The 17,055-nt window shown below is 44.0% G+C and overlaps 1 protein-coding gene and 1 long non-coding RNA gene across 3 annotated transcripts in view; both read left to right on the top strand.

Annotated features, from left to right (window-relative positions):
- LOC120991856 (sialic acid-binding Ig-like lectin 12) overlaps positions 1-17,055 on the top strand; it is a 999,480-nt gene that overhangs the window by 255,499 nt on the left and 726,926 nt on the right. The gene's annotated exons all lie outside the window — the stretch shown is intronic.
- LOC120991902 lies at positions 2,085-16,314 on the top strand. The gene is made up of 4 exons (XR_005776854.1): positions 2,085-2,193; positions 2,476-2,506; positions 3,772-3,834; positions 16,222-16,314. It is a non-coding gene; the product is annotated as an uncharacterized LOC120991902 (long non-coding RNA).

Genomic DNA, 17,055 nt, shown 5'->3' with positions numbered 1-17,055 from the left:
TTGTTTTTTTCTTCTTCTTACAAAGTCTCATATGCCACTAACTTGTGTCAAAAAATAAAATCTCACATGAACTCATAATACTCCTCACGGAATCCAAATGCGTAAAAATTTTTAGACATTTATATTCCAGACTTCTTCTCACGCTTTAGGGCCCCTAAAATGCCAGGGCAGTATAAATACCCCACATGTGACCCCATTTCGGAAAGAAGACACCCCAAGGTATTCCGTGAGGGGCATATTGAGTCCATGAAAGATTGAAATTTTTGTCCCAAGTTAGCGGAAAGAAAGACTTTGTGAGAAAAAACTAAAAAAATCAATTTCCGCTAACTTGTGCCAAAAAATATATAATTCTATGAACTCGCCATGCCCCTCATTGAATACCTTGGGGTGTCTTCTTTCCAAAATGGGGTCACATGTTGGGTATTTATACTGCCCTGGCATTTTAGGGGCCCTAAAGCATGAGAAGAAGTCTGGGATCCAAATGTCTAAAAATGCCCTCCTAAAAGGAATGTGGGCCCCTTTGCGCATCTAGGCTGCAAAAAAGTGTCACACATCTGGTATCGCCGTACTCAGGAGAAGTTGGGGAATGTGTTTTGGGGTGTCATTTTACATATACCCATGCTGGGTGAGAGAAATATCTCGGTCAAATGCCAACTTTGTATAAAAAAATGGGAAAAGTTGTCTTTTGCCGAGATATTTATCTCACCCAGCATGGGTATATGTAAAATGACACCCCAAAACACATTGCCCAACTTCTCCTGAGTACGGCAATACCACATGTGTGACACTTTTTTGCAGCCTAGGTGGGCAAAGGGGCCCACATTCCAAAGAGCACCTTTAGGATTTCACAGGTCATTTTTTACACATTTTGATTTCAAACTACTTATTACACATTTGGGCCCCTAGAATGCCAGGGTAGTATAACTACCCCACAAGTGACTCCATTTTGGAAATAAGACACCCCAAGGTATTTCATGATGAGCATAGTGAGTTCATGGAAGTTTTTATTTTTTGTCACAAGTTAGTGGAATATGAGACTTTGTAAGAAAAAAAAAATAAAAAAAAAATCATCATTTTCCGCTAACTTGTGACAAAAAATAAAAAGTTCTATGAACTCACTATTCCCATCAGTGAATACCTACTTTCCGAAATGGGGTCATTTGTGGGGTGTTTGTACTGTCTGGCCATTGTAGAACCTCAGGAAACATGACAGGTGCTCAGAAAGTCAGAGCTGCTTCAAAAAGCGGAAATTCACATTTTTGTTCCATAGTTTGTAAACGCTATAACTTTTACCCAAACCATTTTTTTTTTTACCCAAACATTTTTTTTTTTATCAAAGACATGTAGAACAATAAATTTAGAGAAAAATGTATATATGGATGTAGTTTTTTTTGCAAAATTTTACAACTGAAAGTGAAAAATGTCATTTTTTTGCAAAAATATCATAAAAATTCGATTAATAACAAAAAAAGTAAAAATGTCAGCAGCAATGAAATACCACCAAATGAAAGCTCTATTGGTGAGAAGAAAAGGAGGTAAAATTCATTTGGGTGGTAAGTTGCATGACCGAGCAATAAACCGTGAAAGTAGTGTAGTGCAGAAGTGTAAAAAGTGGCCTGGTCATTAAGGGTGTTTAAGCTAAGGGGGCTGAAGTGGTTAAATTCCCAGTCCGTCCCTGTTTGTAGCACCAGAGCATTTTATGGGCTCACTAACAAATGGGGTGAATACATACGCACATGCCAATTTTCTTTTTTCAATTTCTAAACAGTAGTTTTATTTATATATTTTTCTCATTTCACTTCACCAACTTAGACTATTGTGTTCTGATCCATCACATAAAATTAAGATTAACAAAATATTGAATTTAAGGCTGTAATGTAACAAAATAAAGATCACCTTATGAGTCTGCTCCATACAACCCTTTAAACGGCTCAGACCTGCAGTTACATCAAGATACACAAAGGGTTAATATTGTTTTTAGAAGGCTTTTTGATGATACATACAATCCTGAGTATACAAGCCTTGGGTATGATTATGTCTGATTATTTTCTCTTTATGATTCACATTTTTATCTATTATATTATGTATCGATTCACATAAAGAAAGAGGATCCAAACGCCTTATCCTTCTTGCAACGATCGGACCAATCTGCCTCCTGCTGGTGCTTGCATTGCTGGTGTTTGCTTGCTGGAGGTGATGTATATTAATAGTTAATGTCTTAATATTTTCACTGAGCTGCCGTTACTTCCCGAAAGCTTCATAAATGACATAGACAATAGAATAATTTCATGAGCGCAGTGTAATGCTTCATTTACCCTGTGCGGGCACTGGAGAAAAAATTAACACTTTCTGCCAGCTTAGAGATTAATGGTGATTTATCCAATACTTTATAAAACATTTAACTGTAATTGTTACATTTCCAAATGTTTTGTTTAATGTTGATTAATAATTATGACACATTTATTTTTTCCATAGAAAAAGACAGAAGAAGCCGACAAATGCTGAGGTATGTGACAAGCTAATAAGGCTGGGTTCACATGGGCTTTGCTTGTGAAGTGCGGGAAAATATGCGGGTGCGTTGCGGGAAAATCCACGATTTTTCCCCACGAGTGCAAAGTGTTTTAATGCATTTTGCACGCGCGTGAGAAAAACCGGCATATTTGGTACCCAGATCCAAAACCGTGATATTCACAGAAGTTCGGGTTTGGCTTAGGTGTTCTGTAGATTTTATTATTTTCCCTTATAACATGGTTATAAGGGAAAATAATAGCATTCTGAATACAGAATGCAAAGTACAATGTCCATTGAGCGGTTAAAAATAATAAACAAATTTAACTCACCCCATCCACTTGGTCGCGTAGCGGATCTCCTCTTCTTTCTACTTTATTCAGGACCTGGGTAAAGGACCTTTGATGACGTCACTGCGCTCACCCACCATGCAATGGACTATGCAATGGACCATGTGATGAGCGCAGCGACGTCATCAAAGGTCTTTTACCCAGGTCCTGAAGATAGAAGAGGAGATCCGCTACGCGACCAAGTGGATGGGGTGAGTTAAATTTGTTTATTATTTTTTAACCCCTCCATCCCTAATTTACTCATCATTCTGTATTAAGAATGCTATTATTCTCCCTTATAACCATGTTATAAGGGAAAATAATAAAGATAGGGTCTCCATCCCGATTGTCTCCTTAGCAACCATGCGTGAAAATCGCACCGCATCCGCACTTGCTGGCGAATGCTTGCGATTTTCACGCAGCCCCATTCACTTCTATAGGGCCTGCGTTTCGTGAAAAACGCACAATACAGAGCATGCTGCGATTTTCACGCAATGCACAAGTGATGCGCGAAAATCACCGCTCATGTGCACAGCCCCATAGAAATGAATGGGTCCGGATTCAGTGCGGGTGCAATGCGTTCACTTCACGCATTGCACCCGCGTGGGAAAACTCGCTCGTGTGAAAGTAGCCTAATGAAGACAATCCTTTTCCACTTGCTCTATTAGGCGATATGGATGTTATTGAGTTGGGTCCTGGGATGGGGGACTACCAAAAAGCACCAATGCTGCAGAAAAAAGATGATAAGCAGTATACAAAGTAAATGATGGAAATGGAGATTGGCTCTGGATAACGAGAGATCTTCTAGAGATCTTTCTAGTTCAGGACTTTAGAAATTGCATTTTATATTTCTAATAACAACACATGAAAGTGTCCTCTAGTATGCAAAGTTTTAATTACTTGTACAGTTTTAATTTATTTTTTGTTCCTGCAGACTGATGACACATATACTGATCTGAGGTTGTCAGGTATTACAAGTATATATGATCAGCTGAAGGTAAGTATTGAATGAATTTAAGTAAAAAGCCCGGGAACGTGATATGACCCATAATGCCGTGCAGCCAGCCAATCTGCAGATAGCCATCCCCTGTGATGTCACAGCCCTATAAAAGCCTCACCCCTTGCAGTCTCTTCCATTTCACTGTGAGCTGAGCTTTGGGAGAAACGTGACAAGCACTCATGGACTAGGGCTGTGATGGCTAACCTCCGGCACTCCAGCTGTGGTAAAACTACAACTCCCAAGATGTACACTTGCTTGGCTGTTTTCAGAACTCCATAGAAATGAATGGAGCATGTTGGGAGTCCTAGTTTCACCACAGCTGGAGTGTCGAAGGTTAGCCTTCACTGTGTTAGGGACAGTGTTGTAGAAAGCTAATAGCAGAAGAATATTCAATAGGGAGAGTGCAGGGAGAGTTTTTTGACACTGCAGGGAGAGCATTGAGAGACAGCTCTGTGAAAGCAGTGGGAGATCTGCAGCCAAACATGGGAGGGGTACACCGTCAGCTACTCAGGAGACTGCTTGTGAGGAACACACTAGTAGTGCAAGCGTACTTAAATGCAGTGGCAGGCAGGCATCACGCAGAGGTGGTGAGAAAATACCACACTTACCTGTGAGGGAATTTTTCACCAAGTCACTAAGGGACGTTACAGTGGTGGCAGGCAGGATATGTGGGCAGAAGTTGAGGCGTGGCCAGGGAGCTAATGTTGTCACAACAGCCCTGTGTCAACACATAGAGTGTCACTATTAGTGTTACAGCTTCCCACCAGCCTGCACCCCATATCCAGCAGTCAGGGGAAGACAACATCAGCAAGAGGAAGCTGTAGTTCCTTCCCATAGATTGCTCTTGCTCCAGATGCTCATCCTTCTCCTTCACCTCTTCACTTGTTTCGACACCAATCGGTCACCGAGGCAATTGCAAAAATAAAACAGTATGCATGCAATCTAATGGTGCAGAAGCTAAACATTGCCATGTTTTCCTGCACACGTAAGTTGAGCAAAATGTGGGCTAGTCCTTAAAGGGAATCTGTCACTAGCATATTAGCATTTTTTTTTTTTATGAATCCATGTGTAATAAAGTACCTTATTTCCATATGTCTTGTTCTTTTTATTCTCTGTCTTGTCATTTCTTCAAAAAAACACTTTTTATGATATTCAAATGAAGCTGTAAGGAGCCCAGAGGGGCGTTATTCTTTGTCCACCGTGCCCAGGAACGCCCCTCTGAAGTGCCGTGTCCGCCTAAATTTGAAAACTAAGAACTCCTCCAAGATCGCCTAAATCGCCTCCCAGAGGCAAGGCTAAGTTCCCCCCACCCCCCTCCCAGCGCCTCGCCTGCGCGATGATAAGACGACTGAGGGCAACAGCTTCAACAGCGTCACTGGGCATGCGCCGATCCCAGTGACGTGTTCTCTGTTTCCTCAGCCAGCTAAATCGCCGGCACTGCGCCTGCGCGGGATTTCAGATGCAGGCGAGAGGAGGATTGGGTGTGTTTGCTGCAGAGCGCGGCGCTGGGGGGGGGGGTGGGGGGAACTTAGCCTTGCCTCTGGGAGGCGATTTAGGCGATCTTGGAGGAGTTCTTAGTTTTCAAATTTAGGCGGGCACGGCACTTCAGAGGGGTGTTCCTGGGCACCGTGGACAAAGAATAACGCCCCTCTGGGCTCCTTACAGCTTCATTTGAATATCATAAAAAGTGTTTTTTTGAAGAAATGACAAGACACTGAATAAAAAGAACAAGACATATGGAAATAAGGTACTTTATTACACATGGATTCATGAAAAAAAAAAATGCTAATATGCTAGTGACAGATTCCCTTTAAGCTTCTCTGTGTCGACTAGAGGTCACACCAGAGCTAACATATGAAATTGCAACTATGGTCAAGGACAATATATGTCATTCACAGACCACTGAGTAAATGTTGTTCCGAACCAGGCACACCAGCAACTTGGCCAGGTGGTGGCAATACCGCCTCGCATTGTAATGCTGGGATTTCTGTGCCAATGTCCTCCTCTGTCTCCTCATCCTCCACCTTGTCCTCACCCTCCTCTCCAGTTGTTCTGCACCTGGACAGCCTTGGCGAACAGAGCCACACTGGGATGAACTGCTCTGCATCATCAATAAAGAAATCAAATACTGGCTGTCTCCTCGCCAAATGGAGATATGAAACATGGTTACTGGGTGGACCCATGCACCTACATGGCGTACGTCTTTTATCTCATTGTCACCTAGTTCCTCAAGTCTTCCATTGAACGCAAAAGCTGTTCAGCCACTCTTAAGAAATTGCGTCACATCATAATGTTACTGCCAGGCTACTCTGAGCTTAGGAAAGAGGGGCACACTTGCAATCCTGTGGGCATATCATCTAACGGCCCCTCAGCGAGCAAGTCTCTCGTCTCTCACCCCTCCACAATAAGCATAGCTCAGTATATTATGCCTAGCATATGACCGCTATCTACAGTACCCTGCTAAATATAAATATACTGTCTATGTCCCAACTCTTCCTACATGCTCTACGCCTTTCGCTAATATACAGCTCATCAGGAGCAAAGAGTCATATTGTAGGATAGACAAACAAACAAAGAGCCGTCCGCCTCGTGCAGCGGCAGCGGTGCTAGGGTGGCCGTGAATACGGCCACCGACATCAGCTGTTTAAATGCAAAACATGCCCTCCTAAAGCTGCAAAGGCAAAATGCTCTTCCCCAAAATCACCTGAAAGGCAATGTTTCCACCCATTGGAACGCCACACTCCATATATTTGACCCACTTTACGAGCAGAAGAAGGCGGTCAATGATTTCTTAATGCTGCAGACAGACAGGTCTACTCCCACTGGTAACTTCCACATTAGCCAATGGCAGCTCATGTGTGACACATGCCATTTGCTTAGGTCCTTTGAGGATGACACTTTGTCAGTCGGCAGAACTACGGGATGAATGATGTCATTCCACTTCACATCCTGGAGAGGATGCTGACAAATCTGATTGGCGAAGGGTCAGAAGGCGTGGCACCTCCATTTTATGTAAAGAGAAGAAAGGGACAGGAGGCAGCGCCTCATGTGTGCTGCTGTTTCATTGGAATAAAATCACAAAAATAGTTGCGCTTCCCAGCTTTTGTTGTAAGGAGTCACAACAGCTATGTTCGGCTTGGCTGATATTACCCGATCATCGTGCGGGGTGCCTGCTAGAGATGGCCTTGCGGTTCGCCTGGCGGTCGGTTCGTGGCAAACTTTGCTCGTTCGCAATTCGCCGGTGGTTTATCTGCTCAAGCAACAGGAGAGGAGCAGGAGGAGCATGAGAAGCTGGAGGATGAAGAGGACACAGATGACCCTGACGGACCGTGGCAGTATGCAGTGGAAATGGAAGCAGGGAGTCCATCCTAGTCTCTTGTGCAAATGGACAGATATATGCTGTCATTTTTGTGTAGTGACAGCCGCATTGTCAGGCTTTGACAGATGACTACTGGCTATCCACATTGTTAGACCCTTGCTACCGGTCAAAAATGGGGACATACTTAAGACCTTCTGAGAGGGATGCAAAAATGGACTTCTATAGAGACATGCTGTGTAGCCAGTTGGTTGCTTCCTATGAGCGCCATCACCCATCCTCAGGAAGGTCTGACCAGGGGTACCCTCTGCACTCATGCTCTACTACTATGACTAGTGGGGGGGGGCAGGAGCATCACCAACTCTATATTCAGCAACTTCAGTCTGGAGTACTTGGACTGCACCCTGTCACCCATGATACAAGATCCCCTGAAATTACTGGGCTTGCGAACTTGAAGTGTGGTTGCAACTAGCCGAGTTTTCCATGGGCATGCTTTCCTGCCCGGCCAGTAGTGTAGCATCGGAGCGAGTGGTCAGTGCGGCCGGGGGCATAGTTACCCCTAAGAGAACTCACCTTTCCTCCCAAAATATTGAGAGAATAACCTTAATAAAGATGAATCAGGCAAGGATCAACCAGGATTTCCAGACACCGGTGACTGATACAACAGAATAGATCATTCTGCCACTAACGATCATACTGTAGTGTGCTGCCACACCAGAATATTCTGCAAAATGGGCCAATACTACTGGGCATGTGCTGCTGCCACCATTCTGATGCCTCCTCTGCCATACCTACAACAGGGCTTCTTGGCCAACTGATATATACATGTTACATTTTTTTAAAAGGCCACTTCTCTTGCCCCCCCCTCCCCCACTCTGTTATGGGGCCACTATTGTCCCTGCTTGTCTGTGTTGACATCACTGTTTATTTTTCCATTCTTCTTATTGGTCAGAAGTATAGCATTTTGAGCATCTGTATTATCAGTATTTGGTCGGTATTTGTAAGGCTACTTTCGCACTAGCGTTAATATTTCCCGGTATTGAGATCTGTTTACCACTCATTGCCAATAGGGACAAAACGTAACTGAACAAAATGGAATGCTCCAAAATGCATTCCGTTCCGTTCTCATATCGCATGCTGGGGTTTGCTTTCCGTCCTGGGATGCGGAGCAAAACAGATCCGTCATGACCCACAATGTAAGTCAATGGGGACGGATCTGTTTTCTCTGATACTATCTGACACAATAGAAAATGTATCCGCCCCCATTAACTTTTATAGCCAGATCCGTCTTGGCAATGTTAAAGATAATACAACCGGATCCGTTCATAACAGATGCAGATGTTTGTATTATCAGTAACGGAAGCGTTTTTGCTGAACCCTGACGGATCCAGCAAAAACTCTAGAGTGAAAGAAGCCTAAGTCAAAATCAGGAGTGGGTCCAAAACACAGAAGCTATGCAAATATTACTACTACATGTTACCTCTAATTTGGACCCACTCCTGGTTTTGGCTTTTAATTACTGACCAAATACTGACCATCTGAATCAGGCTTCATAGATCCTCAAAATACAGGCTTTGTTTTCTTTTCTTTTCTGATGACTCAGAAGAACAGAAAAATAAACAGTGATATGAACAGCCTTATTGCCACTGTCCCTGCTCCCCCTCCCTACTCTGTCATGGGGCCACTATTGTCCGTGTTACTGCCACAGCTGTTGGCCCCCATCACCACTCTATAATTAGACCACGATTGTCACTGTTAGGCTCCATTCACACGTCCGCGAATTGGGTCCGCATCCTTTCCGCAATTTTGCGGAAAGGGTGCGGACCCATTCATTCTCTATGGGGACGGAATGTGCTGTCCGCATCCACATTTGCGGATCCGCACTTCCGCATCCGTGCTTCCGTTTCCGCAAAAAAATAGAACATGTCCTATTCTTGTCCGCAATTGCGGACAAGAACAGGCATATTCTATTATGTCGGCAATGTGCGGTCCGCAAAATGCGGAACGCACATTGCCGCTTTCCGTGTTTTGCGGATCCGTGTCTCCGTGTATCCTCAAAACACATTGCGGACGTGTGAATGGAGCCTTACTGCCACTGCCGCTGCTGCTAATTCCCCTCCCCAATCATGGGGCCACTACTGTCACTATTTTAGAAAGCAACTAGGAAGACAAACTTCTAATCTAACAGGAGTGACAGCCACGGTGTTTAAACCTTAGAATTTGTGACGGCCTTGCGGTTCGCCCAGCGGTCAGTTTGCGGAAAACTTTGTGCATTCGCGATCCGCCGAACAGGTGAACATATGGCGATGTTCGCGTGTGCCATATTCTTTTGCATTGCGCCAAAATGTAACCCATGACACATCCATCAGGTGGGACAGGACAGCCAATTGAGAGACGTTTCAGCAAATGGACACACCCCCTACCTTATAATAGAATCTGATCTGGCCGCCATTTTACATAATGTGTTTTGCCAGTGTAGGGAGAGGTTGCATTTTGGAGCAGGGACAGACTGTTAGGAACTTAGGAACACCAAACGCTGGCTAATAGGGCCACAAAAGTCTTTTTAAGGACTGGTAACATTGTGCTATCGATAGGTGTAATACACAGAGGGGTGCGATATACTTATAATATACTTTCTAACATAGAAAGTATATTATAGTCAATTTGTATGCTTCCAGAAAATACTGATTGAGGGCTGCGATCTATCAGCTTCCACAAAATAGTGATTGAGGTTTTCCATATACATGCGTCCACGAAATTACTGCTTGAGGGTGATATACCAGATTCAACTAGCAACTGATTGAGGCCTGCCATATATCAGCTTCCACAAAATAGTGATAGAGGTTTTCCATATACCTGCGTCCACAAAATTACTGCTTGAGGGTTATATACCAGCTTCAACTAGCAACTGATTGAGGCCTATCATATATCAGCATCCAGAAAAACTGCTCTTCTCTAGGGACTTTGGCAACGGGGTAATTTTGAAAATGACAGACAGAGGAAGAGGCCGGCCATTCCGCAGGGGTGGTAGGGGTCGGGCAGGTGCACCAGGCCAGAGCCTAAGTGGGAAGTTGGAGAAGGTGTGTGCGATTATGTCAAAGGACGCACCAGACTTGGTTGAGTGGCTCACTTCCGCTTCTGCACCCTCCTGATCCTCTGTATCTGCACACTCTTCACTCTCTGCTGTGTGCACCCACAAAGACACCACCACCACCATAGCCCCTCCAGTCGAGTCAGAGGAATTATTTTCACATCCATTCCCAGACCTTACCGATGCGCAGCCATTCTTGGCATTGGATGAGGAAGAGGAGGTAGCAACGGCCGCCACCCAGCGGTTTGACGACAGTACCCAGATCAGCCCAAGGAGGGTGGTCCTCGCTGTTGCTGCCTACTCCGAGATGTCTAATGTCAGTGGTGGTGAAGGTGATGATGATGACGTGTCGATGGACGTTACTTGGGTGCCCACAAGAGAGGAAGAGGAGGGTAGTTTAGAGGGGGAGACGGAGCAGCAGATAGATAGGAGAAGGAGGAGAAGAAGGCAGAACTTGCAGTGCACAGGAGGCAAAAAGCAGACTGCAAATTTATCTGGAGCGAGCCATCCACCATGCGCGGTCACATCTGGCGCTCCCAGGACGCCGGCTCATGGCTCCGCAGTGTGGGATTTTTTTTAACGTGTCAGCTGCTGACAATAGTGTTGCCATTCGAAGCCTGTGCTGACAACGCATAAGTCGCGGTAAGCCCCACACCCACCTAGGGATGACAGCCTTAAGAAGGCACCTGGCCTCCGATCACCGAGCCAGTGGGAGCAATGCCGTCTTGTAGCAGGCCAGGACAATCTCTGGCCATTTTAGAAGACACTTACACGGCCATGGCTCGCGTTGCTGACATTCAGCGGCGACACCACCTGCCCGTCAGACGTCTGATTTGTGACTGCCTGACGCGCTGGAACTCCATCTTGTATATGCTTGATAGGCTGCTCCAGCAGAAACGTGCCGTTAACGACTACCTGTATGAACTCTGCAGCAGGACAGGTTCTGGGGAGCTTGGTTTATTTTCACCACGCCAGTGGCTGCTCATGCTCGACGCATGCAGACTTCTGCGGCCATTTGATGAGATCACCAAACTGGTCAGTCGCGGCCAGGGCGCCATCAGTGACCTTTTACCTTACGCCTTTTTTCTGGAGTGTGCATTGCATCGTGTCATTGATCAAAATGTCAAGGAGCAGGAGCTGGAAGATAAGGAAGTCGCAATGCTGAATGAATTCCCGGGGGGGGGGGGGGGAGGCTACTTCATATCAGACAAGTCAGCAGGGACAAGTCAGCAGGAGTCTGAAGAGAAGTCAGAGGAGGATAGTGGCTGGCGGAGGATGAGGAGGAGGAGCAAGAAGAGCAGGCTTTAAACTTTTCTGGGATCCCTGGTGTTGTACGTGGCTGGGGGAGGAGACCGAGGACGACATTCTCCTGGGCGATGAGAAGTAGCAAGGGCGCCCCACCGCTTCCAATTTAGTGCAAATGGGGGCCTTCATGTTCCAGTGTTTGAAGAGAGACCCCCGTATAAAAAGCATAAAGGTCAAGGACCTGTACTTGATGGCAACGTACTTAGACCCCTGGTACAAAAACTAAATGGCGGACATGTTACCAGCATCACAGAGAGCTGTCAGATGAGAGATGCTGCATTCTGCTGTTGCGGCGCTGGCAGAGGAATTTCCACCCACAGCAAAATAGGTGCGGGTACCAATCCTACCGCGCCTGCACAAAGAGGGCGGTTCGAAGATGTGTTGGTCACTTCGGATATGAGGTCATTCTTGCAGCCAACCCATCGACAGCCGCCCTCTGAATACAGTTTCAGGGAACGTCTAGACCGACAGGTGTCCGACTACTTCGGGTTAACTGCCGATGTGGACGCTCTGAGAAGCGAGAAACCTCTTGACTATTGGGTGTGCAGGCTTGACTTGTGGCCAGAGCTGGCAAAATTTTCTATAGGACTTTTGGCTTGCCCCTCGTCAAGTGTCCTGTCCGAAAAGACATTCAGCGCAGCAGGGGGGATCGTGACCCATAAGCGCACTCGCCTAGCTCACGACAGTTTGAACTACCTTACATTTTTAGAAAAGAATGAGGCATGGATCTCGGAGAAATATAACACCTGTGATGACCATGTGTAATTGAATTTCCTCATGCCAGCCCACACATATCTGCCACCACCCAGAACAAAGAATGGTCCTTGCCTTATGTATATACAGCGGCATAAAAGGCCATTTATGTCAGGTGAATGCCTAATTTTTGGGGCCTGTACAGGCCGACAGTTACATATTTATCCTGTGACCGCCTAATGTACCTCCAGCCACAGAATCCAAAGTTCTTTGATGTCAGGTGAATGCCTATTGCCTAATTTTTGGGGCCTGTACTGGCCGACAATTACATTTTTTTAATCTCTAGCCACATAATCACACCCCTGTCTCACTTCTATACCTCTCATTATGGTGGCGTATGAACCGCATTCACCATAAGGACCTTTTAATGTCACAGGGTCCTGTGACTGTGCTCCCCATCCCTGTACTGTGCCCCTCACCCCGTACTGTGCCCCCTTATACCTGCATTGTGCCCTCTTACCACACCCTGTGCAGTTCCCCTAGTCATTCCCTGTACTGTGCCCTCTTATACCCTTTTATCCGGTCACGGTATGGCGGTGTTATCCGGTCAATGTATGGCGGTGGTGTCCAATAACTGGATGGCCATAACTGTATTCCTTTCCCTGCCCATGCCATCCTTTTTTAGACCTGGCATGAGTGGGAAAAATATGCAGATTGCAGTGCTAAGGACCTTTGCGCCACAATCTGTGTCAGAAATACGCCTAACATAGACGTATTTCTATATAATAAATGACCACATAATTGTATTATTATTCGGGGGTAGGGCTAATATCTTTATAGTATATAGATTCTAGTGTATTATACTGTGCCCTGTATTACCCAGTCCTCATCCCTGACCACCAGGACCAGGTAGCGCTCTGTCAGTACATGGCGGCCTCCCCTCTCCGCCACGCTGCTCCGCTGTGTACTGGTGCTTATTCTGACACTAGGGCTGGGTTCACATCCTATTTTTGCCATCCATTTAATGCATACCAGAAATGTATGCGTTAACAGATGCCTCAGACTGATGCCGTACAGTGGCGTCCGTTCACTATAGAGTTCCTTGGTAGAAAAAAATAATTTATGTTAACGTATGCATTTTTTTACTGCACGTTGAGTGCTGCACATTTGTATACATCAAACCGATAGGAAATAATAATTTTCTAGGCTCCAGCAGGACACATTTTTGGAGAATTTCCCTTTAAGACGCATAGAAATGGCCTCTGATTAAAATACATATTTTTTGTGGGAATTTTTGCCAATGATCCCCCTCTGGTATATCACTGTCCATGTTGTGGGACTATTTGTGTACTCAGAGTTTGCATTTGGTGGCTGCAAATATGACATGAAGGTTTTTTAGGTTTGCCTGCTATTAAAGTCAGTGGGAGCGATGCAACCGCCCGGTTCGCGAACATTTGATCGCGAACCGTCCCGGCCGATGTTCGTCCATCACTACTTAGGATAAACAACTAATCAAAGAAAAAACGCTCAAAAGGATGCACATCACCACATAAAAGCCATTTTTAATTATTAGACAACACAAAAAATACAAAGTACATGAAGTACGGTAAAATACCCCCAAAAATATACTATCAAAAAATATAAACATTCACCGAATACTGATAATTAGGCAGAACATAAAAATGTATCTGATATATCAGTGAATCAGTAAACACAAATTAATACCCCCCCTAAAAAAAAACTAAAAAAACAAAACACAAACGCATGCGCAGTCCTGATAAAAAACACCGGGGATGCAAACAAAAGGTAGAAACTGATATTCAGGATAAAATATCACAATATAAGAAGTTATACTCTGTCACTGCGACTGCCACTGCTGCCACTCTCCCCACTCTGTCAGGGGGCCACAACTTGAATCTTGGGGCACTGCACGGTTAAGTCCACAGCGATAGATTGGACCTGATGGTAACATTGACCTGTAATACTGACAAACAGTAAATCTACAGCTAACAAAAGGGATTAAACAGCATGTGTTTGGACTGCCACAACATGGATCAAAAGTACTTTTTTTTTTTCTCCACTACTTTATTGCCGCTGCTTCCATCTCTTTATTTGGTTCCACTAAGAACCTTTTTGGACACAGCTCCTGCAGGGGCGCACATGGGTTTTTGGCTTTACTGAAGGCTGCTGTATGCTTTTCTTTTTGTTTAACAGAAGGAATTAGCTATGAATCTTGGTGCCCTGCACAGTGATGTAGACGGTGATAAATTACACATGTAATACTGATGGCACAGTACCTACAGAAGGAGTTTTCCGCGTGGGTACAATCCGTGACGTGAACGCATAGCACCCGCACTGAATCCTGATTCATTTCAATGGGTTTGTGTACATGAGTGTACATTTCTTTCACGTATCAGCTTTGCATTGCGTGAAAAATGCAGCATGTTCTATATTCTGTTTTTCACGCAGCTCTGGCCCTATAGAAGTGAATGGGGCTTCAGTGAAAAACGCATTGTATCCGTAAGCAAGTGCGAATGCAGTACGTTTTTCACTGATGGTTGCTAAGAGATGTTTGTAAACCTTTTAGTTTTATATCACGCGCGTGAAAAACACATCAAAACGCATTGCACCCGCGCGGAAAAAACTGAACAACCGAACGCAATCGCAGACAAAACTGCCTGAACTTGCTTGCAAAATGGTGCGAGTTTCACTGAACGCATCCGGAGCCAATCCGTCACGCTTGTGTGAAAGGGGCCTTAATTTGTTCCAAATCACAATTCTTATCGAAGATCTGTGAATCGGCCAAAGTCAACTATGATGACTATGATAATGTCTCTGTGTATATTCTTTATAATCCTCTGTGGAGATGACAGAAGGTGACTTCAGTCTGCATATCGGATCAGTCCTGTCTGACAGTCTGGTTACTATAGATACACAACCACAGTCTTTAAATAAGGTTGTCAGACAATGTTCTCAGCAACCAGTCTGTGTTAGGTGACTCAGATCTTCAGGAAGAATTGGGATTTACAGACATGTCCATGCTTATCTTGGCTCAAATTTGGTTAAATGCTCTACTTTCTCACTATACAATAGTGAATAATATCAGAACATGCTAGGAAAAAACTGTCTGCAATTTGCATCACAACCTCTTGGTGGCCTCATATAGTCAGATATAGGATTGACATCTCATGACCCAGTATCACCAAATCTTGTTTTTTTTTTTTCAAAGCTGGTCATCTCACACCACAAACTAGTATAATGTCCTTTTTTTTTTTCTTTGCTTTTAAAAAAATCGAGGAACAGGACATCAAACACTGAACATGTAGGGCGCCGGGGATGCATGTTCAGAAAAATATTTACACAAACATCTAAATAAAAAATAATATTTGCCAACAGTCCTACATTTTTTTGGGAATGTTCTGTGCACTGGACTTCAAATGGAGTGGAGTGTATGTTAAAGGGAACATGTCAGATTGGAACTTGCGTCTGAGCTGCAGGCAGCAGTTTATAGAGCAGGAGGAGCTGAGCAGATTGAGGCATCGTTTTATGGGAAAAGATTCAGTAAAACTTGTATTTTATTTCTTTGAATTCCTGCTAATTCTGAGCTTTGAAGCCAAGGAGGTGATCCTATCAGTGATTGACAGTCTTCCCTCTATGACAGAGATAGCTATCAATCATCGATAGGACGCCTCCTGGATGTCAAAGCCCAGAATGAGCAGGAATAATACTGCAATAAAACAATAGCTCAATCTGCTCCGTGTCTCCTGCTCTATATCATGCTGCCCGCAGCTCAAAGACCATGTTCAATGTGACAAGTTGCCTTTAATTTGCCCTGTATTGATGGTTCTGGGATTTTTTTTATGTTAGATTCAGATGTTGTTATTTATGCTGATTATTGGGAATTATAATTCTTCTGATGTCTTCATAATTTCTCCATATTTAGATGATATCATTGACTGTCTCTTGTTTTATCTTACAGCCCGAGATCCCTGCAGACAACAATGTTCTAGGACCTGATGTGGGTGCAGCTCATGAATATGAAAACTGAATACATTTTCAAAATAAGAACAAAATCTGTGAAAACGTTGAAATGCTATTTTTACACTGTTGTAGAGTTCATAAAATATATCTGCATTTGTTTTTGGCACCATTGAATTATCTCTGCTGGACCTCTCCTTGTGTATTCTTGGTCGCAATGACTGTTATCCACTTTAAAATGTTTTGAAAGCCTCCAAATTCTAAATGAAGCTAAACCCCATATAGCTCAAGAGCCTTTCTGGTCTAGGAAAGGTAGACAGGTACAAACTATGGGCCAAGTTATGTAATCATGTGAGTGTGATCACACTTTCATGTTTGTCCTGTTCACATATGACATCTCTGATGTGAAACTCTGCTCAATTATTGTTATTCTACAACCAGTTATATCACAGCTCTCCTTAAAGGGATCGCTCTCTGGGTGGGATGGTTCTGTGCTAGTGACAGCCCATTGCATCAGCTCTTCTGTTTGGTTTTAATTTTTTTTTTCTTTGGTACCCTATACAAATTTTGGAACTTTTTATCTTAAACTTTTGGTTTCTTTGGAACATTTTTTGATCACAAGATTTTTATTGGTTACAAATACAGTTCTTTAACAGTGTTGTAAAAGTACATCATCCAGTTACATCAACTTAGATCAATATTTCTCTGTGAAGTCGCCCATACATCAACAGTACAGAGTCAGGTGATGATGTCTACAACTAATACAAACTGTAAGTGAACTTATACCCATAGAGTGGGTACTCTTATATTGTACTGAAAACAAAACAAAAATAGA

This window comes from Bufo bufo, chromosome 1 (assembly GCF_905171765.1).
Source record: "Bufo bufo chromosome 1, aBufBuf1.1, whole genome shotgun sequence".
In the NCBI taxonomy this organism is placed as follows: Eukaryota; Metazoa; Chordata; class Amphibia; order Anura; family Bufonidae; genus Bufo; species Bufo bufo.
Note: the sequence above shows the minus strand (reverse complement) of the source record. Positions and strands in the feature narration are given on the sequence as shown.